General features: G+C 38.8%; 1 long non-coding RNA gene across 1 annotated transcript in view; it reads right to left on the bottom strand.

Annotated features, from left to right (window-relative positions):
- The window catches only part of LOC106729855, a 96,816-nt gene that overhangs the window by 4,081 nt on the left and 65,231 nt on the right, over positions 1–27,504 (bottom strand). Inside the window, exons 10-12 of the long non-coding RNA XR_004324712.1 lie at positions 9,253–9,464; positions 353–514; positions 12–254 (exon numbers count right to left, since the gene is read on the bottom strand). This is a non-coding gene — a long non-coding RNA (uncharacterized LOC106729855). The remainder of the gene's footprint in view (positions 1–11; positions 255–352; positions 515–9,252; positions 9,465–27,504) is intronic.

The raw sequence follows: 27,504 nt of genomic DNA on the forward strand, positions 1-27,504 counted from the left end.
AAGATATTCACCTCATGAAGCCATTCCTCAACTAGCCCCTTGGCACTTGCTGGAATGATTCGCAGCACGAGCTCTACTTTCTCATTTTCTGCTGACTCCATGTGGGTAATTTCGTTCTCCCGATTAAAAGTGAGCTTGGCAGATCCTTCAAAGCGTGGCTCCAGGTGTGGTGGGGCTCTGAGAGCATCCTTTGTCTCGGGCAGGCTGCTAAGAATTCATCAGGGGATGGGCGGGCTGGGGGAATAGTCACGCACCTGAAAGAATTTTTTTAAAAGCAAACTTTATAGATCTCTTTATAGTCGCATAATTTGGTAATAAAACAGGTGGCCGACAGATGAAATGAACTGTTTACCTTGGAAAAGAATAGGTAGGCTTTTCTCTTCCAAATAATCACTCCAGCTGTTCTGAATGTCACCCAAAAGCGATTCTGTCTCTCCCAACTTATCCAGCATCTGAGGCTGCGAGATAACCCTGTAGCACCGGCCTCTTCTCTGGCCCCTCCGTAATTAGCCTCCTGGTGGGTGAGATAGAGCACACAGACTGTAATGGTCGTACTTCATACAACAACATCGCTCGCTCTTTTAAATGGAAAATCCCTTATTACAAAACAAGGGGTGTTCTTTCTCTCCTACCTTTAAGTAGGACTGCCACATTCATTGCTTTTTACAAAAACGCAGCTGCTTTTTAAGCTACAGATAAATAGAATCTGCTGGCGTAATTCGACTCAGTCTGAATGCATTATTTTCTAAGACACTTTGGTGAGGGGCTTTTCATTATCAACCAGAATGAACAAGGAAAGTCCTTTTCTCTTCTAATTATGAATGTATTTTGTTCCCTACCATTAACCTACAATGTCAGATTGATCTTCTTTTTCTGCAGCCAGTTTGATAAATCAACATTTTTTTAAGGAAAATTAGAAGGTTCATGATTAAGTCTTCATGGACTCCGATGACAAAAATAAAAATAGCAGAAAGGAGAAGCAAATGCAAATGATGTAACCATAAATAAAGACAATGGCGTGGCCCTCTGATGTCCAAGGTAACGAATCCTGTCCTGACAATAAAAGTTAAGATAAAGAGGATTTACTTGTTAATTTTATTTTAATTAACTTAATTTTAGTAAAATTAAGGCTTTCCAGGCATTTTCATAAAGTTGATCATGTAGTATTTATTCACTTAAAAAGGCAGAAGGTATAATAAAACAGTATCATTTCTATTTAGAAAGCTCAGACCTCTTGTGTTTCTTTGTTTGTCATGTGTAACTGTCAGTAATTTTACCAGTCAGCCCCTCCCTTCTGGAAGCAATGCAATGAGGAATTAAAACAGAAGAGGAAACATCCTGATAAAGCATATCCAATCTGAATTTCTGCTGACATGACTTTAAGTCCAAAGATAAACACTGAGGAAAATGGTGAGTTCCTAATCATATCACAAGGCAGTCTAGAATCTCCATTAGCCTAGGTGTTGTTTTAATTTTGATCCCAGTGTTGATATTTCTGACTATAATATTACAGTAGGCCACGGTGGCTATGCTCCATGTCTGTATGGATATACTGCCTTGCCAAGGAGAGGAAATCCCACAGGGTATCAGTGGGGTTCCAATTAAGGAATACAAACTGCTGCAGCCCGGACACAAGTAGAGATTGCCTGTATATCACAGAAGCACAGGCAGGTGCCCACGACTAAACCCACGGATTTAAAAGTGATGCTGTCACCTTCCCTCTTTCAGCAGTAATGGAAAGCAAAGTGTTGAAGATGAACTGTGTGTGACAGACCATTTCAGAACAATCTACTCGTTTGTTTATATTATTTTGAGTTTATTCCCAATAAGGGTGACAGTGGGAAGTGAAGGGGCCTTCTGCAAAACATAAAAGCTTTCATGGAAGAACTCTGTACTGGGATCACATGCACATTCAAGAGCCCTCAGAGAGAGAGGGAGGGGATCTTGAAATCATATTTCCATCTAAAGTCATGCTGCCTTTCCTGTGTAGTTCTGTTTGAAAATGTTTAAAGGGGATTATTTATTTCAAGTGAGATGCAGACCCAAACTTCAGAATACTCACTCTAGGAAGAAATAAATTTGCAGGGGACACTGGTGACAGAGCTTCTGAGATGCTACCACTCTGCTTATATTTTAATATATTGTCTGTCTTCTGATGATACGCTGGGAACAAATGAAACCCCCATGAAGCTGCTGGCCTCGGCATCAGAGACTAAGTGGGGCTGTGGCAATCAAGCCCAGTTTACCCAGAAGAAATAACCAAGGCCCTTTACTGAGACACACACTGACGTATGTCAGGCATCACTCTAAGGGTGAAATTGAATCCTCACACATTGGTATCTTCATTGAGCTAAGGCCACCATAACAAGCCTGCCTTGGCAATCAAACATGTTTATTTCTGTAATACTGAGATGTGATGCAAAGAGAAGAAGAAAAAAGGATCTTAGTGATCTATTTGGAGGAATTTAATTTCCTAGCTACCCTGATTTTGAAATACTATATTTACAGAAGTAGGCTCTCCTGGGTTACTCACAAAAATTCCTTTGAACATCTCTTTCCTCAGTCCACTTTTTCATCCCAGTAAACCATTAACACAGACGAAAAGAGACGTGAGGCAGTGTTGAATGTGAGCTTGTGAGGACAGCATATAATACCATCTTCTGCTTTGGTGGTATTGTTTTCAGGTAATAAAAATTACCTTGGGTTTAGACACTAGAAGCCATTAGCCAGAACTCTTGGCCTTCATCAGACTTTCAAAATCAATATGTAACTCTACTGAAAGGCACCTCCAGGACAACTGAGAAAAGGACGGCCGTCTTGCGGAAGACGGAGCTTTAATATTCAGCCTCATTTCACTCTCTCTTTGAGACAAGAACAGGAGAAGAGGAAGAAAAGTAAGAAGATGAAAAGAGAAGGAGGTGGTGGAGGAGGGGAAGAAAGAGGAGGAGAAAATGTCCCACACTCACTGAGTTCAGTCAGTGAATTATCTTCTTCCTTTCTATGTAAAAAGAATTTTCCTCACACATCGTCCGCCACTAACAAGCAAACTCAGCTGTAACCATACCAAGCCTCACTTTCTGCCCCAGTAAATCAAAGACAGCTGTACCTGTCTTATGGGGCTTCCGTGAAGATGGAGGGAGGCTACATGAGGTGTGGATGTTCTACCCGGTAAATGGCAGTCATCCAACGAGCAGCAACCATCAGGACTCACAGCACTGCTAATGACACTTCCCATTCTCCCTGTGCCTCTGCACCTGGAAGTTCCTGATTAGCTCCCCAAGCATGCCCCAAATGCTGAGAACACCCAGCAAGGCAAAACAGCACATTACAAATAGATCCCGGCACCACCTCATTCCTTTCTCCCACCAGATTCAAACCACTTTACATTGTCAGTGGAAGGGCTGAACATTGATTTTGTTTTACCTCCCGGCCCTGAAGGGGAGGAGAGATGATTTATCTCAGAAATAGGAAAGAGGAGGCACCAAATGTGTATTCAGAGCTGGTTGGCTAAGCCACTCTGTTTTGAAAGGTGTCATAGGTATGGCCGAGTTTCTAATTTACTGAGATGACATCTCCAGGGACAAACTGGAATCCCTTGGTTTAGGAATTGTTGCCTTTCAATCCCAGTTTCAAGTGAGTGTATGCTTGTCACACGTGGCTGCACATGTCCATGCAGGCATACACCTGGCACACACCGGCGTTAACAACCTGTCAGGGGTACTGCAGCTCTATTCAAGGAACAGACCTGCTCCAATCACCTTATCTGGAAGTCTGACTCTTCCCTGGCTAGTGATAAAAACCATTATGCTGTATTGCAAATATTGGGTTATCTGTTTATGCAAAACTGCCAAAATGCCTCATCTCTACTAAAAATAAAGCTACCAGCTAACCATACCCAGGTTGTAAGGGGGCAAAATCAGGACCGTGACTCTACTGTCAAGATGAACTGAATTTCAAATGACAAAATAGCAACTTCAAAAAACACTCATATCCTTAAACATATTTTGTTTCCTCAACTTTCATCAACACCATTATTTTTATTTTTTAAAATGGAAAAGATGAGCTATATTAAGAAGATGAGTTTTGGCATAAGTATATTCTGTTTAAGAAAAAAATACATTGTTTTGAATAAACAATAAATAATTGAATAAAACAATGTCTGCTCTTTATCCTCTCCCCTCTAAACCTATTTTCTGAATAGAGTTGTTTGAAATAATCTCATTTTTTATAAAGCCAAATATCTTATGATGATCAAACTTGACAATTATTGTACAAGCAAATACAGACTCGTAGAAGGGCAACTTCAAAAAGAGTTCCTCCTCTTCGTGGCTGTTTGCCCATGAACAGAGAGGCTCCAGAAAGAGGCTCCAAGCTCCACTGACTACAGGAACTTACAGCCAAGATTCTAATCAGGGCTGCAGAAGGCAGTGCAAAGGCGACGGGGTGGAGCCACAGAACAAGCGTGTGAGTGTGTGTTGAACTTGGTGTTTCCTACAAATAAGAAAACACTGCTATCATCTCCCCCGCAGCATATTCAGTACAGAAATGCTCTAAATATGAAAAGACAAGCTTTTAACTCCTCGTCAAGGCTTCCAGACATCCAACATGTTCATGAGGTCAAGAAATGTGTCCCCAGCTTCTGTTTTCTGTTCTCCTTCAGGGAACACAGTGAAGAATGGGGCCGCCCAGCTGCCTTTTAGCAAGTCACACTCGGATGCTGGGGAGTGTGTTCATTGCATTTGGACTCAACAGAAGAAAAACCAAAATCAATTTAACACAAAAGAGATTCATCTATTTTTGCCCCTTCAATATTCTACAGAGTGTCCGTGATATAGTTAAGGTGAAAAAAGTTTTATCTAATGAAGATTACTTGGGCATAAATCACATAGGTAAAAACTGAGATGTAAGATGGAGATGAAATCTACAAGCTAATTAAAGTCAACAAGGGCTTCTCAAAAGACATCACATCTACCACCCTTCCCCATGCTACTATTTTGTTCTTCAAGGGGCCATAAGTGGAGAGTGGTCATGGTTGTAGATTCCACAGTGTGATCTTTTAGCAAAACCCGAGAAAGGGAAAAAAGATGAGATGCATGGATTTCTGTGCTGAATGGATGCCAGAGCTAAGATGCAAAGAATAGATAAGTTAGAGATTCGGGGGAACTAAATTTGAAGCCAGCCAGTAAAACGGATTGAACCTTATTACCTCTAGTCACTGAGAAATTCCCGAGACAGTTGGATGCAATTTGAAAAGGTCAGAAAAATATTCCCTGCACAGCATTACTGCTTCATGGTTTAAGGGTGTACATTCGTGAGATGCCAGCTCTTATCATTTTTATTGACTTTGCTTTCCAGAGACAGACAGACAGTCTGGGAGGCAAGACCAATAGATAAGAGAGATTTTCATTTATAAGACTGCCTTTCTCTTATTTTGTTCTCTCATTTGTGACTGTGAACAATCCCAAATCCTGCCATTTGAGGAAAAATTAGACCAATTTAAGAATGACAGAATGTCAAATAAAATCTAGGAAAGTACCACTATAGTTCTAGTAAGGTTAGTTTATTTTAATTGCTATGTATTTAGCCTCTACAATATGCTAAGCATTGTGAAAGGTAAATAAATGATGCTACACTTTAATCCAAGTGTGAATATTTAAAATGAAACACCTTAAAGTATACCAGGGTGTGGGTGTTAATTTCTTATCAGCATTTACTTTGAGGGATGGCTTCATGAAAGAGGGAACTCCACAGGAAAGGAAGAAAATTAAATAAAACATACAAATATACAATCGAGATCATTTCAGTGAAGGCTCTGCTATGATTACACATACCCACATACACACAAAAAGATTCCTCTTTTACCTTAAATGTGACTTGTATGCAATAAGAACCTTTGTTAGCAAGTACATTGGGTTTGTTTGTTTTCTGTTTGGCATGCAATCAGAAGTCAAAGCTGACTGTTCAATGCAGAATGGCACAAGCCATTCTAACTCTGCAATGGTTAATTAACATCTGCCTTTTCTGTCTGGGAACAGCCTTGTGTTTTGGAGACCAACACAAGCCTATTTACTCTTCTCCAGTTTAGCAGCAGGGCTGAAACTTTTTTCTGGCCTGAGACCCTACTGCATGCTTTCAGATGATGTTCTGGGTCCGTGAGGATGGCCTGGCAGCTCAGTAGGGCTTTTCAGCCAGCAAGATGGTTTTCCTCTTGGAACCCTTTGTTCTGATCAGTTCTACACCTCATGAGACTCAGGAATTTCAAACTGTACCCTATAATCAACGAGGCCACCAATAACAGCAAGACTAGAGGCTTTTCATAATCTTACGTACAGAAAAGACAAGTGCAAAAGTCAGCTCGTTAGCTGGACACCTGAATTCTTCGTAGTGAGGGTAAAAATAGCAAGCTTCTAAGTGACCTTTTTTCTATCTTAGTCAGTATTTGACATTGCTTAACGCAAGCAGTAGCATTTGGTGGATTTTTACAACTTTTCATCTTGTGCAGAATCTTAGATGTGACCCCCCCCCCCAAAGAGTGTTTCCTGAAATTTTGCCATGGCATAAAGGCTTCCAGTGAAACACTGGGATTCCAGAAGATTCCAGTGAATCATTTCAAGCTAGACCCTGTCCACACCTTCATTTCACAGGACCTGTGTTCCCAGCAAGAAAGTATCCAGTGTGTGTATCTTTGAATTCCCACAACCTAAGGAAAACTTTTGAACCTTTCATATAACCATTAATATCATTAATGATGATAATGCTTATAATAACCCTGAAAGTGTTATTTCCTAGTTAGAATAATGATAATGGAACTAATGACCATTAACTGAGCATTTATTAGGTGTGGGCACCATGTAAATATATTATCTCACTTAATCCTCGCAGCCAACAACTTAAAAAAGTAAGTGTGATTTTTTTTTCCCCCTCCCCATATCACCCACGAGAAGAATGAGGTTTGGGGAGACCAAGAAGTGCATTCAGGTCAGAAAACTAGTAAGTATGGATGTGGGACTTGTGAACCAAAAATACTGCAAACTGTATCAGTAAACAAAGAATGCTGAAACCATCAAGTCATCAGCCGCTGCTGCCACCCCCAAGCGAAGACAAGCCTGCAGCCCAGCCTCTGTAGTCACTCACAATGGTGCACCCTGAGGGGACTCAGAATAATAAAGGACAAGATACTGGCCCTAGATAGCTAGGTGCTTGTCAAAGGAATGAATTCAATGAGCCCAAATGTTTGCTTCCTCCCATACACAGAAAAGCACTAAATTCTTTAACTTGAGATGCCTGTTTTTCTTTAGATAACAAGTAACCTTTTATTGTTCCAACTACCTGGTCTTTGTTGTAAAGCTCCTATGTATCCTAGCTCCTCCCCTACCTCTTTGGAGCTGTCCCTCAGAGCCTATCTGAGAGGCTGTCATCTCGGCTTGAGTCCTCCCACCAAATAAAACATAACTCTCAACTTTTAGGCTGTGCATTTATTTTAGTCGACAGACCCAAATTCAGCTTCTCTGACTCTAGTCCCTATTATTTCAAAGCTGTGTACTTTTAACAACGCTCAGAACCCAGCAGTGCCCCCCTCTCAGGTCAGGCAGCATTTCCCGAGCTGTGCTCAACCAATTCCGCTGCTCAAGCCCACCAGAAGTTTGCTGCAAGTCCACTAACTGCACCCCCTGCTAGAGCTATGGCAGGCTAACAGTTACCGACAGATTGTCTTTCTGTCCTCAGGGAATTTAGTTCTCAAAGGGAATAATACACTCATAGTAGCCTCCTTAATCGAACTGCATGGCTCATCTCACACCTAATAAATTTTGGAGCCTAATTGTATGCAAATTGCTTTTCTATTTGAACTACCTTTGCCTTACGTTCAGAGAGGAGCAAGGAGAGAAAGCTTCTTCTTCGCTGGGGCTGCATTAAGATCACATGTGTTAGCTCAGGGACTCCTTCCCCAAACACAACTTTAAAAGGGAAAATGTGTAGCTATTTTGTTCCTGTCACCGACAAGGTAGAATGAAAAGAAAATAATGATGGGTCACAAAGGCTTAGCACATAAACTATTGCAGGTCTCTTCTGTCAACAGAATGTACCAAACACAGCCAGGTTTCAACAAAATGTTATTTTACCTTTAACTGACAATCCTCTGTTCTAACCAATTTACCAGATGTATCCCCAGCAATGATTCTTCCCATTTAGAGAGAGGTGGTGACTGCAGGTGTCGAAAGGCCGGCTGGCAGTCCCAGAGCAGGTCGTCCAGGTACCTGTCCTCGCCTGGCTTTGGGAGGCTGACTCTGAGCCCCTTCTGCTGGAGGAGAGCCTAGCATACCTGTCAGGCCCCCTTCCAGCAGGAGACCTTTCTTCCGACCCCGAAAAGGAACTCTCCTACTGACACAGCTGTCTTAGAGTTCAAGAGGCATTGAAGTGAAGCAAGAGCAGAATAGCAGCAGCTGGGCTGCATTTCTTGCAGGGTGAACTCACTGCTGAGGTCGGAAAGTGAAAGCATTTAATAAAGATGAAATCAGGTGCAGCCCTCAAAGGTGGAGGGAGGAACCGGCCCAGAAGAGGCGGGACACAGACCAACTGAAGTCAGCTGTGAAGCCTCCAGGGCTTCTGATTCCTCGCTTCTCTTAAGCACAGAGCAGGGCAGAGACCACTGCAGGGGCCTGTGAAATGGGGGCCTTTTCTTTGGGCTCCTGCAGTGCTTGGGAACTGATTCCTCACCCATGGAAATGTAAAACACTCTCTGAAGAGATCTCAGTTTTAATACCTCATGCTGAGGAATCAGTTTTTAAGACTTGGTTATTTTCAAAAGAAGATGCCTGCAAAAAGGTTTTTAAGATAGATGACTTGGCTAAACTATGTTTTTTTTTTAATTGCAACCTACTTTTAAATTATGACTCATTAAAAAAATCTCTAATAAAAAAAAAACTGGAAGAAAACACCGAGCTAGCTTGTTATATGCAAGTCCTCTTTTCCCTGATTCTTCCTGTTAGCACAAACTCAGTTTCAGCCCCTAATATTATTAGAATGAACTTCTAGAGATGACACTAAGAAATGATGACATACAATTAAAATACGGTATTCATAGCAATAGAAGCAGTTAACACACCTCAGACGCTGCGGAGAATGAAAACAGCCTTTCCTTTCTCTTCTCTGGATCAAATAGTAATTTAGTGATTTCTGAAAACCTATTATTAGATTTTTATTTTAATTTTTCTTCCAACATTTCAATGTCATGATGTTAAACGCTTCACGTACCTGGCTGTTCTTCTCAAGAGGAGTTTGGTAGCATGAGAACTCAAGTGTTATCCATTTGAGTCCATTTTCTTTGAATTACAGGGCTCTCCAGAGCATATTCTTTCCTACACTGGGAGATAGCAGGGCTTAAATTTTTCCGAATAATTTTCAAAATCAAATTTGAAAGTTTTCATGAGAGATGATCCTCCCTGGTGGGTGATATGAAGCATAACCTAAGGGGAAAACATGAAAATAATTAGCATAAAACATATTAGCATATAGATGCCTTTGAAATAATAAACAGCAGAAAACCAAAATGCTTATCCCCAAAAGAAAATTAGAAAATATGAAATTAACGTACACTTCTCTCATGACAAGCCCAGCCTGAAAGCCAAACGGAATATTCTCATTCAGTAAAAGACGGAATGACCAGGGAGATGGAGTAATAAGCCCCAAACCAACTCTCCTTTGCTCATTCTCACAACATCAATGTTCTTTTTTGCCCTTCACCCTAGACCATCCCACTTATCTTTTAAACAGAAAAAAGTTGTAGGGAAACACATGTCTTCCTTTACGTCCTCTAAGAGCCAGCAACAAGTAGACCAATCTCATATTCTCTCTTTCTTATTTTTTTCTCCTTTAGCTAACTTTACTTTTCCCTGGCTGGCATAAGAAATGCCGGGCTTGGTAATTTCAGTTACCAAGAGGACTGAGGAGCCAGTGTGACAAGGCTTAGTGTTTGTTAACGATGGATCATGAACACCATTGATTCTTTTTCTATTTCAAATTGGTACAGCTTCTCAAGGTGGTCAGATAGCATGTTATGGTGTAATAGGAAGAATATGGTCTTTTGAGTCAACGCTCATTTAAAAATCTGATCTGGTAGCCTCGGGAAAGTTCATTAAACACAGTTTCAGTTTTCTTGTCTACAAAGTAGTGATATTGTTGCCTACTTCTCTGGGGTTTTGTGGACAATCAGAGTTTTCACAGGTGTCCCTGATTGTCAGCGTTTGTTTTGCAGTGAGCTGTTCTGGAGGCAGCTCCTCCCAGCGACGAGAAAGACACCGTCAAGCTCCTTCCCTGGGAACTACCCTCAGCATCTCAGCATCGAGCCATGATAGATTTGAACTGAGTCTGTGAGCATCTGTGCTTCATCTCGATTTATTTTGTGCCTCCATTACCAAGATGTGTCATAAGGTAATTGCTTCTTTGCTTTATGACATTTCAGCTTACAAAAGGTTTCACAGAAATGCTCTACTTTCAGATAGCGGGGAGGGGGGAGACTTGTATATATAAACTGGAATATAGTAGGTGCTCAATACAGGTAGCACAACTCACCTTCCTCAGTGGCTTTAGAAACAACGCCATCATTTTGGGATACCAGGATACGATAAGCCTACTTTCTACCTGCACTTTCCCAACCCCACTTGGCATGTATGTGGATGAATATGTGGCCAGAAGACATCTACTAACAAGAGATGCCACAAAGTATGTTTTCTGGCTCCATAGCAGCAGGGAATTATGAAGGTGCCAGTATAAATTGTACTGGAAACGATAATGTCAAGAAAATAAAGATCCTACAGAAATACTTCATCTCATGAAGCCAAGGGCATGGGTTTAAATTTAGCTTTGCAGCAACTGACAGTAACTCACAAATATTTTCTATGATTCGAAGGAAATCAGGATTTGTCAACTACATCTTAAATTATCCCACACAGGTGAAGTCCCTGAACAAGTCCCATGCTGAACTGTCAAAAACACAGTTGACGTCCCCCTATCTGGACACCATCTACATTATTTCAGTTCTTACAATACTTACTTACTGTTAATGGCCGTCAAATACAGCATTTAGAACTCTCAGAAAGGGTTCTTTGCCAATAATACCATTTGATTGTCTCCGTTTGTTGTCAACTGTGAACTTTTGATTGATGCTAATTACTTAACAAACATTGTGTGTTTTGATCCCTTGGCATATAAAATGGCAACGGAAACAGTCATTACAAAATACTGAATTCAGCAGAGATCTGAAATTCCAACTTGGCTTAGGTCATTTCGTTCTCTTTCTGTGGAGCACAGGTCTCCAACCTACCCTTTGTTATTAATACCTGCTTATATGTCAACAGTTACATTTCCAGTAAAAAATATCCATCCATTTCCTCAATGCTTATATTGCCTTATCAATACCGAGCACACTGCTGACACAGAGTAATGAGGCTGGGATGGGGGAAAAACTAAGAAAGAAAACCCGTTGTATGTGTTTTCTTGACATCTAGTTGAGTCTGTGATTAGCATGTTGCTGAGTAAGTCTTGGCTGTTTTGTATAAATACAGCGTGATGGTCCTCTGTTTATTTTTTCTGTTTCAACTTACCTGACTGACCATCCATCTTAAGACAGACATCATCTGGGTGACATTCCTGCTGAATGCCGTTTAATCCTCAACTTTTTTATTCGCTCAGGCCTAATAGAGGCCTAGTTTACTGCCCTTTAGGGCCAGCTTAAAAAAGAAAATGTTTAGAAAGACACAGCCCAGTGAATAAACCGAAAGCTAGTGTTTCTCTGGCTTTCGGGATTTGAAAATATTTTGATTGCCTGCGTGCCTTCTGAGAATGGCTCCTCTGGCTATAAAGGGAAAGGGCCTGTTTCACAAATCAAATAAAAACACATGTATACAAAAGGTATTCTCAACACTCTACCAGTCACACGGCAAGGTAAAACATGTTCTCTCCTGGAGTCCAAAAAGGGTTTGAGGCTCTACCGATTGTTCCCGTAAGAATATTTCGACTTGTTACAGGGCCCTGTTTTAAAGCTAGTTATGTGCAAATCTGTTTGTTCTAGGATCATTTTCAGAGTTTAAAACCATTCGAGGTGAGTAGCAGGGAATGAGCAGGCCTGCATTTCTACAAACTCTAATATTAATCTTTTTTCTGTTTGTTGATGCTCCTAGATCATTATTCCCCAAAGCTTCTGCTCTCAGAACTTAAAAGTCAGTGAGAGCTTGAGCAAATAAAAACAAACCTGTCAAGTCAACCTCCACTGGTTATTTTTAATATTTAGTTGGTAGACTTTTCTTCATTTGTTTTTTATGTGATCAAAATTTTTTATTCACTCTCACCACAACAAAATAGTCAAAGTCACAAAAATTTACTTTGACACTAATATTTCCTTGATTAAAAACAGAGATATGAAAGATTAAACCTTCACTGTCAAAAATACATGTATTCTTCAAATATCGTCAATAATTAGGAAAATCAATGAACAGAGACAGCAATGTTTATCTACCTCGGGTATAAGCCCTTCAAGGATGAGGGTGGCATCCAAATTTGGGGTCTAGGATAGAAAAATAACGCTAGTTAGTTGATAATAATAACGATGGAGGCATAGCTCCTTCAGTTCTACTGAAATCATCCTCTTCTGGTTCCCACTGTCCTCTTGTGCCCGCAATGACTGAACACTCAGCCTCGCACCCACAGATAAGCCCTTCCTGCTATCTTAATTCTTTGTCACCTGGCAAACTGTTGTTTAAATAAAACCTGGCATATTTCATTTCTCATCCCACCCAGCAACACAGATCATTTGTAAAAGCCACATCCCATCCATCTCTTCCTCAGCTCTAAAGCTGTTAGACATATTTGCGTGGAGTCAGGTCACATTGCCGTGTTAGAAACATGAATGAGCAGAACTTGCTCATCCCCAGGAGTTTTTCCTTATCAAATTCCATGACCTGAGCAACCAAGATGTCCTTAAGTAGGTAAATGGGTCAGTCAACTGTGGTACATCCAGACAATGGAATATTATTCAGCGCTAAAAAGAAATGAGCTATCTAGCCAGGAAAAGACGCGGAGGAACCTCAAAGACATATTACTAAGTGATAGAAGCCAATTTGAAAAGGCTCTACACTGTTTGTTTCCAACTTATGTGGTGTTCTGAAAAAGGCAAAAAAATATAGACATAGCAAAAAGATCAGTGGTTGCCAGGGGTGAACGGGGTTGGGGGAGACAGGAATAGGCAGAGCACAGAGGATTTTTAGGGCAATATAAATACTCTGTGTGACAGTATAATGATGGATACATGTCATTATACATTTGTCCAAACTCACTGAATGTAGAACACCAAGAGCTGAACCCTAAGGTAAACTATGGACTTTGGGTTTCTATGGTGTGTTGGTGTAGGTTCACCCTTGGTAACAAGTGTATTGTTCTGGTAAGTGAAATTGATAGTGGGAGAGGCTATGCATGTGTGGAGCAGGGGCTATATGGGAAATCTCTGTATCTTCCTTTCAATTTTGCTGTAAACCTAAAACTGCTCTTAAAAAAATGAAGTTTTAAGAAATGTCATGACCTGCCATATTTCTGGCACTGCCATATTACAATCCTGATGAAAAAGCAAATATTCCTAGCACTGCACCCCAAACCCCTGCTTGCCTTTCTGCCTGCTAGAAGAGCTTGGGGGCAGCTGGAAACCAGTATCTGAGAGCCCTTTCCAAGGTCACTAATGGAAGGTGAAAGGGGAAGAAACACAGGCAAGAATGTCTACATTCCTTAAGGTCAGGCTCAATCACTGATTAGTTCAAAAAAGTCTTTTCCAAGATCTGTTCTCTAAAGATGGGACATGTTTGCAGGTGTTATTAAAAATCCTCTGCAGTACTAATAATTGCCCCAATCTTCCATTTATCATTGTGAATTAGACTCTGAACCTCAGCTCTGTCCCACACTAGCGACATGATTGGTTTCCTCTGTACTCAGAGGGTTGTGGAAAGAAGAAAACATAAGAAGAGGTGCCTTATAAAATGTAGTACTCTGGGAATATTGTTGGTGTTTTTCTGAGATAGTTATCATGGTGGTGATGATGACGAAGATAACTGCTAGAAGACTAGAGAGAGCGTGTATGATAAAGTCCAAGAGTGCAATAAAAATCGTGAACATATGATTTTGTTTATCTGACTCTGAGTAGGAAAAATCATGGGCTCATCCAAAAGTTCTTGTGTAAAATGGATTTCTTCAGTTTTCTTACAGTATATTTGAATATGTTTATAGGAATAGAAGCCTAATAACAGATGTCATTTATTGGGCTTTGTAACCATGTACTTAGTATTGCTAAGCAATTCTGCACAAATTATCTCATTCAGTTATCAGGGGCAGAAATTTATATCCTACCGTATTAATAGCAAAATTGCACAACATATAAATGCATATTAAATAAAAGGAATAAATAGAACTAGGTCAGCCCAATATAAAGCTATTTCATTTTTGAGTGGGGTTTCACAGAACTGATAAATTCAGGAAAAGACGAAATGCAGGAAGACTGATTTGAACATCTAGACTGCTCAGAGGAGGTGAGAGGGAAATGAATTGGTAAAATAATACTGCTTTGAGGATAGACAATAGGAAAGGTTTCAAGGAAATATACAGGCAATGGATATAATTCCCAATTTTAGTTATGATATGGTCCCTAAGGCAATGGAACACTGTTCACTCAGCACACAAATGCATCCCTGAAAACTGGATTCTTCTGAAGATTTATTTATTAGCCATTGTTTTCTCTCTACTGTCCACTCCCTCATTACCCATGTGTCTGGAGGTGATTTTCACCAACTGTTAGGGAATTAACAATTCTATTCCAGCACTCACTTGGGTCAAGATCTATGCCACCATGGAGGTCTATGCTGAGGTATGGAAATTAATCTTTAATATCAACCTAAATAAAACCGGCTAGGCAGATACATTTGTTGCTAAAAGTTCTGTGTTTTGATTTCAAGTATAAATTTGATTCTTCTACCACCACTTGTGTTAGTAAGAATGAAACCTGAATAGCCAAGAGTAAGCCAAGGTAGAACCCAAATACCAATAGTTCCATTTAGCTGACAATATGCAGTGGGCTTGTGAACGTAACATTTGAAACAGCAGAGAAGCTTGAAGTAATTATTTATAGTTTTTATCGTCTAGTCTTATTTTCTCCTTTCCACAGAGGAGCAAGGAGGTAGGTAAGTTAATGAAGAGGGTAATACAAAATAAGAAAAGGGACTGCCTCTCCAGATTCCTACATCTTCCAGTAAAATGTGAGTAATTCTCCTTGCACCACTGGGCTGAACTGAATAGCATATTTAAGAATAGCACAGAACTAATCAATCATGGTTCCGTGATGATTTTTGCTAATTGAAAGGGTGGATACATTCCCAAGATGACTTGTTTTCAACCCTGGGAGCTGCATTTTAACAGCACATGAAACATCGAAGAACAGGCTGGTGAATGTGCTTCGTGGCCCCGTCCCGTTGTAGTATTCAGATTCCCCATCCAGAAAAACAGGGAGAAGAAGCGGCCCCTACACCGACGGTTTTTGTGAGTGCTCAGAACAGTGCCTGGCACACACACACATATGGTCAGTGTTAGGTATGCTCATCACCATCATGATTCGCAATCAGATGTCCATCATTTAAGAGACAAAAGGAAATCTCTCTGTTAAGCTGGCTTCAGCACAAGGGGGGATTGAATACCATTTCATTATCTCAGTGATAGCCAATTTTTCCACTGTCACATCGAGCAGGCTTACCATGTGTCAAGCACTACTATTAAAAATTTCCTGTCCTTACAGAGTTCACATGCTAGGGGAAATGACAAACAAATTTGTAATATAATGTCTGTAGGGATGAGTACTAAAGAGAAGACTAAAGGCAGGGAGAGAAATGCAGTGTGGCCCTGACTCTGTCCCCACACTCAGCTGTGTTTGAATAAATGGCTCACTGCAGGCTGCGCTTTCCCTCCAAAAGGAATTCTCAAGCTGCCATTCTAGGTAACTGCTTCATTGAAATCCCAACCATTTGGAGGCAACAAAAATAATCCAGCATATGAATGCATCCAGAAAGACATATGTACACTGGTTTTCTAAAATGTAATGTGTATGTAATTTCCCGAATGGCTGGTTGTCATATCCATCTGGTCTTATTTCCATAGCACTTGAATGCACGATGAGGATATAAACCCTAAAAGCTAGAAAACAGAATTTAAATACCCAAACACATACGAGGTGTGTTTTCCAAAGCAGCAGACAAGCGAGCACTGCAGTAACTTCATTAACTTCTCAGCCACAGTTGAGAGTCGCTGAGAATAAGCACAAAGGCCACAGAACATAAAAGCCATTCCACCGGCAGACCTCATTAAGTGTGCTTAAGACAAGCTTAACGAGCTAATGACAAAAATCAAATTTGGAATTTCTGGACATAAGAACCCTGAACAAGTCCAAATGCACCAAAACTCTACCATGCGTGCTATCTGAACAGGCAACAAGCTGGTGTCAATTAGGTTCATGTAGCTTATGAACACCCAGGGATGGGTGCTGTCCTATTCAACCACACTGCATAAGAAATGTTCTATGTGGTTTTGGGTTTGGGCTCTGGTCCTATTTGAGTTGCACAGATGTTGTAGGTTCCTAAATTAACAGTGGTCTCCAGGGAGATGCTTACTGGGCTGCATATACTGCAAAAGGCATGGCTAGAATCTAGACACCACGCTGTTCAGAAAGCAGTTTCACTACTGTTTTCCCTTTCTCTAAAAGATCTCTTCTATTTCTAAATTCTGTCAGCATCGATGGAGTCTGGACCATGTTAGATAGTACTTACTTACATGCTAAAATTCTCTAGCTGCTCTAGGTATGTGTCTACCCATTCCAACTACTTTAACGTCCCTTGAGTGGAAGAGTATTCACTGTCATGAAATGACAGCAATTGTGTGTGCCCCACACAGTGGGAAGGGCTTTACAAATATTAATCAATTAAGATCAACCCAACTTTATAGATAAGCAAGCTGAAAATTCAAATAATTTGCCCTACATCTAATTAGTGGAGAACCAGTGATCTATACCCAGGCCATCCAATTTCAAAGACCACATTCGTATTCCACTACCTAGCGCAAGGAGGATAAAATACTAGTTGAATGAATATATGAATGGATAAATGCATTACTTACTATATCTAGAATTAAAGGAGGAAGAATTTGCCCCTTAGACTATATTGCTGTTGCAGGTATCCAATGATAGGATAGTTTTTTAAAATCCTTAAAGACATCGCGTCTTATCTTTCTATGTCCCTACAGTGCTTTTTGTAATACCTCACCACGACAAGGTATTTATAAGGTATTTGTTGAATCGGTGAAATATTTTAACCCAGCATAACGAATTATAAACAGGTGAAATGGCATCCTTGGGTCATTTTCCTTCTCCTATTGCTAGCTCTTTGTAAGAAAGAAGAACACATGTTTGTGAAATCTAGCTCCAGGTACTAATTTCTTAAGAAATCCCTAGACGTGCACCCATGTTTAGTCCTCTAGGCCTTTTGTGCAGGCCTAAGGGAGACCTAAGTTCCTGGTCCCAAATGTGGCCCACCCCATTTCTACATCAGCCCCAGTAATAACTGTGAAAATGATATTGTCTATTATGAACAATGCAGTGAGTCAGAATATCTTTATAAAGGTTTGTTGAGGAGAAACAAATTCCACTCCACCCATCAAATCCCGGATAATGTCTTGGATTTCATAATACACGCATCTCTGAGCCCTATATGTAAATGTGCAATATTCTCTTAGGATATGACTCTGACAGTAGTGCATGGAGAAACAGCATTATTCACTTCTTTTTTTCCTAGATAATCCAGATTAAGACTCTGAGTGTTTTTTCCTTCTTTCATTGCCACCTAGTCCCTCACTATAGTAAGAGACACTGGGTAAGTCACTTAACATCTTTGCAAATCTCATTTATAAAAAAGAACGTAATGCCATTTGCCTTATCTTGTCACTGTGAAGATTACATGTGATGATGTGCACAGAACTTTGGGGCTATGAAGTGTTACATAGCTGACAGAAATTACTGGAAAAGAAGGAAGCTGGAAGTTCATGTACCACTTTGGGAAGCCAGGGGTTTAATTTCGTTCTCATGTAAGTGATCTGTGTATGTGTACACACACATGCATACATATACACCTGGGACAAAACAGACTTGTATATATACTTGTGGGAAATCTGAATCACTTTACTGCATAAAACTTTAAGAGTTAATAAATGCCACATGAAAAGCATTTGTATAATTGCCTCTGTTGGTTTTTAATGCAGAGTTACTGTATTTTACACAGTAATTATACCTATTATTTATGTCAATTTGATGATAGGCATTAAGTTAAGGTGTTTACATACATTATATAGTTTAGTCACCATAACCCCACTATAAGTAGGTATCACTCTCTCTCTGTTATACGGGTAAACTAAGGCCCAGAAGAATTAAGAAGATGCCCCAAGATCACAGTGTTGGCAAATGATAGAGGCAAAATCTGCATTTAGGTCTGCCTGTCTACAAAGCTTTGTTTACCAATTCAAATCCCGTTCATTTGAAATTTGCATTAATTCAAGTGTAACATATGTTATACTTTTCAGGGAGCAAGTTCAAATGAATTTTAGCCTTTATGAAATGTTAGGGCTCCTTTGAACAGAATATAAACTGATCAAAAATATACATTTTTTTCCAAAATAACCAGGAGCTTTAAAATGTTTTAAATGTCTTCATAGGGTTCACAGCCCCTAGTCAGCTAATACATGGTATCCTGTAACATAGGTTACTGAGATTTATAAGTGGGGTTAATGCCCGTGATTTTGAATCACTGGGAACCACAGTTTGCTCAAGGAGGACCTGTGAGCACCACTTCTCCTGTGATAAAGCTCTGTGAAGGCAGAGGAGAGATTTAACAAAGAAGGAAGAGATATCCCTCAGGGAGCCTACACTCTAAACCAGCACAAACAAAGCAGTGAAAGAGTCAAATTAATCTTAGACTACATTAGCAATACTTAGAAGGAATAAAACTAAATCAAAATTTCTTCAAAGGATTAAGTCCCTCAGCCTCTAACTCAGTCTGACCTGCTCCCCCCACATGCCAATTAGAGTTCAAAGAAAAGCCTCATACACTTCATTTATAGATCCACTGAACCTTGGGCACAAGTGATAAATCCTTAATAAGTCAGAAAGATAGCTATATTTATTCTTAAAATTAACTAATTTGCACACTGAGGTTAAGTGATTTGCCTAAAGACAATTCATTGCAATGTCTGATAAAACTCCTTAACTCATTCACATTTCACATCAGGAACCTGTATTCTCGTTTTAATGTCATTATGTAGAAGTGCTCACGTGTGTCTACTAAGATTACAGAAAAGATTTTGACACAAAACAAGTTCATGTCTGCACATGGAGACAAAAATAAATAAATAAAACTTTTACTAAAATATTTAGGGAATCTCATGATGACCAAAGAGTGCTCCAAACATCACTTTGAATAGAATAAATGACTTAACTTTGTAGAGAAGATTTTTCTTCTTTTATCTATGCTTGGAAAACAGACTTACACTGATTCAGCAGCTGCTTTAGTGAATCCAGCAGCACAGAAAGTAAACACAAACCGACAGTCAAACCAGCCGACTGACTCTAGTGCCAGAATTCAACTCTTCACTTAGGTGATTTTTTATGAATGTGTACACACACACACACACTTCGGTTCTATAACAACGAGCTCTATTAAACTATCCACAGAACATGCAGCAAACTAGGATTTGCCACTGGGAAGTAAAACCTTCCAAGTTTTCAAAAATAAAGGAATTTTACATTAAGCCTCTTTGAAAGGACTCATGCTAAAATAAAATGATCATCAAAGGCAACACAATTCTGAGGGCGACTTTTCAAAGTGTACTATTAAATAATCATAACTAACATACATGAATTTTATTTTTAAAATACTGGATTAGCTTCATTGATTAGACAGCAAATAGCAAATAATGCACTACAACTGGTATTGATACAGGAAATGGAAAGCAAATGGTTCAAGCAGTGCAAGATGTTCCCTTTCCACTTTGATTTAAGCTATTTCAAGCACTGCATGTCCTCCTAGGCCAGTTAACAGTACTTTACCATTTTTGTGGCTAAAATGTAACTAGAGCAGAGTCATTTTTACAAATTCCTTATTTTTAGTATTAGATTCCATTGTAATTTTGCTGGATCTAAACCTATCTTGCAGAAGCCAAATTACACAAAACTTTGGGGATAGAAATTAGCATAATTGAAATAATTCAATTTTTGGTAATTATAATTCTCACTTAAACCTAAATTAAATATGCCAAACTATAATTATGTTCAAATTTGCATCATGAAAAGTATTCCCATTTTGCTCATGGCATCTTAAAATATCTAATAAGGGATCTTAAACTCTTAAGTTTGAGTCAAGAGGCCTTATTTTCACAGCCTTTGGAAAGAAGAGACTTATTTATGCATTAAGTACAGTTATTTAGCCTCTTGGGAAAAAGAATATGGGTCCATTATTTCTTCACTATATGATGTGCAGGATTTGTACTATAATCTTTGGGTACCTCTAAGTTAACATCACCATTAATGAGTGCTGAGTGCCTCAGCAGACAGTAAGAGATTAATGCTTCCTTTGGAGAGAAACCTTAAGCAAAAGCAGACCATGATTTAGGACAAAGGCAATAGGAACCACAGACACAGAAAAAGCTGCCATACTGTAAAACTGGGTATTTGAAAATAAGCACTGCTTTGCTATCCATTTTTAAATAGTTAAGGACAATGAGAAATCACCTTTCATCCCTGCAAACTGCTCACTGATTCTTAAAAATCCTACGATCAAACTTACTGTTATTACTTATTTGGGATGCAAGAAGAAAACACCAATAAAATACTACTCAGTGTAAGCTGTCTGTTTAACTAACCTTTCTGCTTTTTGATTTCATTAAATTAGCCAGTCGATGTGGTTTATTTATCTTCACCTTTGGGATAGTAGGTGGATATAACCTGTGAATATACTGGTCAAGAAATAGCTGAGTCTGAATGTGCAGGGCTGGCACACTGTCAAAGCACACAACCAGTTTCTTATAAAAAAACATATGAATATATCTCCAGTTGAGTAAAATATTCACATTAATACTGGAATAAGGAGGAAGAACCCTGGCTGACATCCCATCTGTTCTTATGAATTAAATTTAGAAATCATATGTAATATAGACATTTCTGTCTGAATATCATAAAACCCTGACACATCCAGGCTTTCATTAGAAAGCTCCACTATGTGACTTGAATAACAATCTGTCTTAGCTAATTAGTATTTTCAGTTTAGCATATTCACTTCCAGACATATTGCTGTTTGCACATGGTAATTTAGGTAAACAGATACCATCCACAGCTGCATCAATTAACACTGCTAATCAAAACTGAATTCAGGTAATTAGGCACATTTATGCAAAAAAAAGTGTAATTTTGGAGAAAAGCTCGATTCTTCAGTAATATGTCAATAAGTAAAAATCTCCTTTTGCTTAAGAAGATGAAGAATGAGGTGAGATAAATCATCATTAATATATACATCATGTAGACAGAGTAAAAATTCCTAAATTAAATCTCATACTTTAATTGGCCTGTATTTTCCAAAATTGGATCATCTTTTTCATAAATGTTTTCCTCAATGTTTCCATAGTAAAGCTGATTCACATCTGCCCAAGGGTTTAATCATCATCAAGCAGGACTCAAATGGTTAATGAACGCTCGAGTATTTACATCCTTAGAAGAGATGTTGGTCAAACTTGCTCTTCTCTCTTGCCTAGCATCTCTCAGGGAAGATGCGCTCAGTGTGTCTCCTTTTATCACACACTTCAGTCTTCTCTGTTGCAAAGTACTTCCATTTGCAATTACAATCACAATAGTAATTTCTCATTTTCCAGCAAACACTCTTCAACTTCCCTGGTTCTACCCAATGCCCTTTAGTTGCCTTTTCGTTCATTTTCAAAAAGGAATACTGTGAATTATTTTTCCTGCTTTCCTAAAAACATAAACCAACCTGATAATTTTGATTAAAAATTCTAATCAGCTCAGAAAAACGAGTTTCACCCTTGGTAGGTTGTAAGTGACTGACTAGTGACTAACAGTTCAGAGTTGAGGGAGGCTGATAGGCCTAGAGGTACAGCTGGAGTAAAACAGAACCTGGGCCATTTTGAAAAGCATCCTGAAGGAGACATGGGAATATATCTATGACTGTCTCTCTGTCCATCTCTCTCTCTCTCAACTTCTCCTTTCCCATTTCAGATCAGAAGCTTAGGTTTATTTCTTAGTGCAGACACCAGACCTTTATAATTAAGTACTGTGTTCAGCGTCCCCAGCTTTATCTGATGGTAACAGTCACTTTCAATCCAATGTAACAAACATTTCCTCAGTACCTACCATGTGGCAGGCACCTTTTCTAGGCCCTGTGGGTAGACAGAGATGGATTTAGACCAATCACACTTCTCAGAGCCACGCTCTGAGAATTTAAAGACCAAAAGTATCAACTTTCAAAAGGTGCACCACGTCTCCAAGTGAAAATTTATCTGTCAATCCCAAACTTTTGAAACTTTCTAGGCTGATTTTTAAGAGGTTTACTTTTTGCCTACCCCAGGTTAATTCATTTGTTCTCATAATAAATCAGGAAATGAGAACCAAAATTGTTTTCACCAAATAGCTTGGTGTATTTTTCTCATATTGCAGTAACTCCATAAAACTTGTATTTTTAAAAATATTTATCAAAAAGATTTTTTTCCCCACATATTCCTCTAAACTCATCTGGCATAAACAATCGGACCATTCCCTATGTAACAGAAATCTACCAGACTTTGTGATCATCTCCAGTTTTGAGAGCAGGAATTATAAAATCTAGAGGCCCATTTATCAATGGTTGTATGGCTATTTGACCAACAGAAATGGATGAGGTGGGACGGAGGTACCTCAGATTTTGCCTGTGTTAGACAGAATTAATTAAGAATTTTAAATGAAAGATAGGTAAGCACACACATTTTAAGGACAATTTTAAAAAGAGACTAATGACTGGTTTTCAATGAACTAATTGATTAATATTGGGAAGGACAATTTCTGGTCTCCATGAAATGAGCCAACTTAGTGAAGTCCATTGCCTGGATACACCAGTGAATAACCTGTGTCATTCTAAATCTCCTCATCTCTTACTTTCTTGGGACTGCATCAGGAGAGAATTAATTCTTTTATTGCAGTTTCTGTGATTTAGGAAACTCCTCTGTCTGGGGGAAATGCTTAAATCCATCTAAAAATCCTGTGCTCACAATCAGCAAGTTGTGGCAAAGTGGAAGGCTACAGATGATGCAGGAACAGCTCTGGTGACGAAGGCCTTGAATTACGCCACCAGCTTCCAGCCCAGGCTGTGCCACTGACTTGCTGTGTAACTTTCGGCAAATCACTCTCTACTGAGTCTCAGTTTCTGGTCCATAAAATGTGGCTCCTAGAGCCACCCCACTGGGTTGAGGGGTACTTGGAACCTAGGAGGTCCTCAATAAATACTTGTTGAAACTGATACAGGTCAGTCAGTGATGGCTCCAGAAATAGTAATGCTGAAGGCATGCTAGTTAAAGTTGCCATGTTAAGCAGTTCTCTGGATTCCAAGGGAACGTGTAGAGGTGGTGTGATCATTTGATTACAAATAGCACAGCGTGCTTCAATAGGCCACAGGCCACTGCACTACCCTAGGTAGCTTTCCGACTCACCCGAAGACCAATGCTAGGAAACTAGCCTTCACAATTAGCTGGAAAGTCAACATACAGAATTTATTGTCTCTAGAGAATATTGTTTCATCAAACAAATTACAAAAACAAGTTCATCTGACTGACATAACCAACTCATTTCATTCTAGAATGGTTGTTAAAGAGAGTAACATCTTGAAAAATTCACACGTGACTATTTTTCACTATTTAATGATTTTAAAAACCCTGAAAATCCTCCAGTGTGCCACTTGTTCTCTCTCTTTAGCCCAGAACAATAAAATTGCTCTTGGTAGGCCTACTGTAAATTTTGTGGAATTAAATTAAATTGTTGACTCACAAATAACACGCAATGAATAAAATAACTAGTTGCTTTTCAAATCATCTGCTTTTTTGAACAGAAGGACTCCAGCTAAAATATGTGGCCCATGAAAATGTCAAATGGATTAATTTTGGCTTATTAATGCAAAGAAAGTTATTTCACAACTATAAGCAAAAATGCTAGGTCTGGGAGTGGATGGATTAGAGGGGAACAGATTGCCAGAAACAAAGGCAACAAAGAAATAAAAATGTCTTCTAAACACACTGAAGCAAAACAAATGATTGGATTTAGGATTTAACAAAATACAATCTCGTTTGCCTTTGCTCTTTCACTAATTCTTTTTTCTACCCCAAAACAATATGAATTTCACTTTCTCGAGCCATGACTTTCTTTTATGGAAAAGACTACTGACAATTAATGGCAACCCTGAGAAGATGCTATCACATTAGCTTTTTATGCCTCGAGAATGCTGTATTGACAATAAATTGTAATGCCCCCAATTATTTTCATTTCGTTCTGGTAAGAGGTAAAACAAGAATAATCAAATTAGAGAATAGCACCGACTTGTATCTGAAGAATTAGTGGTGTTTATTTTAGAGATTTGACTTAGCGGCAGTGTTTGTTTTTTTAGTGAAAATATTACTGTGGAACAACTGGGATTTTCTTTTTTTTTAAGTTTGACAATTCAATGTATCAAAACTAAAGCTGATTATCTACACTTTATCAGGCAAGGTGCAGATAGTATTTGTTTACCCTTTATGGTTGAATACTAGCCCCACAATTAAGAATTAGGAAATTATCCTCACAGCAAACAGATCTTAGTTGAACACGTTATTAATCTATGCTGCAAGGTATTATCCATCTCTCTGGAGGATGTCAGAGTCACTTTGCTAGCTGAATAATCTGTCAATCCATCACAAGTTTTTCATCTTTGACTTTCTTCACAGGCCCGGAGTAGAAGCCTGTCTTTCAGAAGGATGTTAAAAGAGTACATGAAATGCTTGTGCAAAAATAAACTATAGCACCTCGGGCTTCTTAATTTTTACACTATAATACTTTGGACTTTTCTACCTTGACACATTCAGAGTAAATTCTTTGATGAAAAGAGAGAGAAATAAATTACATATGGAAGGACGAGAACCTTTATTATCATTTTAATAGTCCACAGACACATAAAAAGAAGATGTGTTCACTATGTGGTGGGACCTAAAACTAAAAATATTCACTGACTTAGTAATAAAAAAATTTAATGCGCTATGAAAAACGGAAACAGTTTTTGGAAGCAACTTGAACGTGCAACCTTTCACCAAGGCTTCAAGAAAATTGAATGGGGAAAACAAAACCACACCATTAGATGGCTATGTAAACAACTAGAGAATGTTCCTCTTAACAATGTATTTGAAAATACCAACTTTATCCATAGATTATCAGAGATCATGGGGAATGAAATTCCAGACGTCAGAAATAATTAACTTTTCTGATTAGCTTCATAAGCAACCGTACCCAAAAGCCCCCATTTTCAGGATTTAATGTGGATCTAATATACAGTTTAGTGGCACTGGATTGGAATAGAGATGTCACTGTTATTTATTCCTAACCTTTTCAGGATATTCCTAAGCTTTTTCTATTGAGAGCACGCATTTTCAGTTGTGTGGAGATGGCCTTTAGGCTCCCTGCTTTTGTTGGGGTGGTGGTTTTGATGTTTTGAATGGGGGGAGTGATGCCTGGGACCCTTCCATGTGCTCCCAATTATCTGAACATTATTCTATACTCTCTGCCACTAGTACGCTCTGCCTGAGCTATAATCCTTCTAAGGCAGCATCTCATTCAGACGTGCAAAAACGAAAATTAAAATAGGAGGGTTTTTTATTATTATTATTTGAATGACACACGACCTGTTCAATGTTTGCATTTAAATTGGCCAGAATAATTCAGCTCTGGCTTTTAATTTCAGAAGGGTTAATCACCCTAACAAAGGTCAATCAAACTTTAATCGTGAATAAAATTGCTACAGCCCCAATCACCTGCAGGACATTTATTATATTCTTATTTCCATGTGAAAGAATGCATTGCTTTCATTATGCATCACTAATCTTCTAACTCTTTACATTAGCACATTTTACCAAAAATATTAATTCCTTTGAAACTCTGACAAGAGTTCATTTCTACACATCTCAGGAGATAATCCTGTTTAAAAGAACGGGTGTATCCGCTGTGAATCACTTCCCTGGCCCTTTCTAATCCTCATAGACCTTTGCTACTCCAACTGAGTTCTTACAACAGCAAATCTCAATTACACAAAATATTATGGGGGTTTAGGTTAAAACAACATTGTATTATTTTAGGAACTTAATCCTCCCTATTGTCTGTGATTGTGCCATTCATCTATGTGTTTCTATCCATAATGTTTACTGCATTAAAAAAAAAGATTGATTTAGAGGAAGCAAATATTAACCATATTTGAATAGCAGCAGCAGGACTCAAATTCATTAATTCATTCACTCGATAAATACATGTTGAGTGCTTATCAGGTGCCAGATAGTACGAAGGGAGAGATGTAAAGTCAAAGGGAAAAAAAAAAGAGAGCGCCTTTAACAGGAGAATAACATTCTTTTCTGAAAATGATGTCCAGAATAAAATAAAATAATGATTTACACCTCCACTTTCAGTTTTTCTTATCAACGTCATCAAATTTCAGTGGAGATTGCAAATGTGCTAAGTCAAATTTTAACCGAAATTTCTATAGTTTTTTAAATTATCTGGACCCTCAACGGCTTTAAAATGTATAATCTCATAAAAGGATTCATTTTTAAAATTTGAGAAAATGAAATTTGACTGTCAAATGTAAAATGAGCATACTCAGAATATCTAGTCTCCCATGGTTAGGAATAAACCCACAAGAAAGTTTATGGGCATATTAAAAAATATACATGCTGTGCATTAATTTGTTCCCAAAATGTTATTCATGATGTTTAAAAACTGCCATTAACACAAAAGATAGATAGCAAAAGACAAAAAACAAATTATTGCTTTTTTTTTTTTTTTTTGGCCATGATATAGTGGCTTGCATGACCATGGAGAGAAAGTAAAAGAACCTTAATGTATATCCCCCATTACATTGCAAATTGATTGCCTTGCCATTATAGTGGTGCTGTGACACAGCATAAATATCCCAAATTTTGCCTTCTGCATATTTTTGAGATGCTTTCCTCTCTCTTTGTACTCAGAGGAAACGCACAGGCATATACACAGAGACACATGCCCCTCCTCATCAATATTCACATTCATTAATTAGCAACATGTGAAGGCTATCATTTGGGAAACTCCTCAGAGCTTGAATATTCAATCAAGCAAAGCAAATCACAGTAAAAAGAAAATACAAG

Source organism: Camelus ferus, chromosome 12 (assembly GCF_009834535.1).
Source record: "Camelus ferus isolate YT-003-E chromosome 12, BCGSAC_Cfer_1.0, whole genome shotgun sequence".
Lineage (NCBI taxonomy): Eukaryota > Metazoa > Chordata > Mammalia > Artiodactyla > Camelidae > Camelus > Camelus ferus.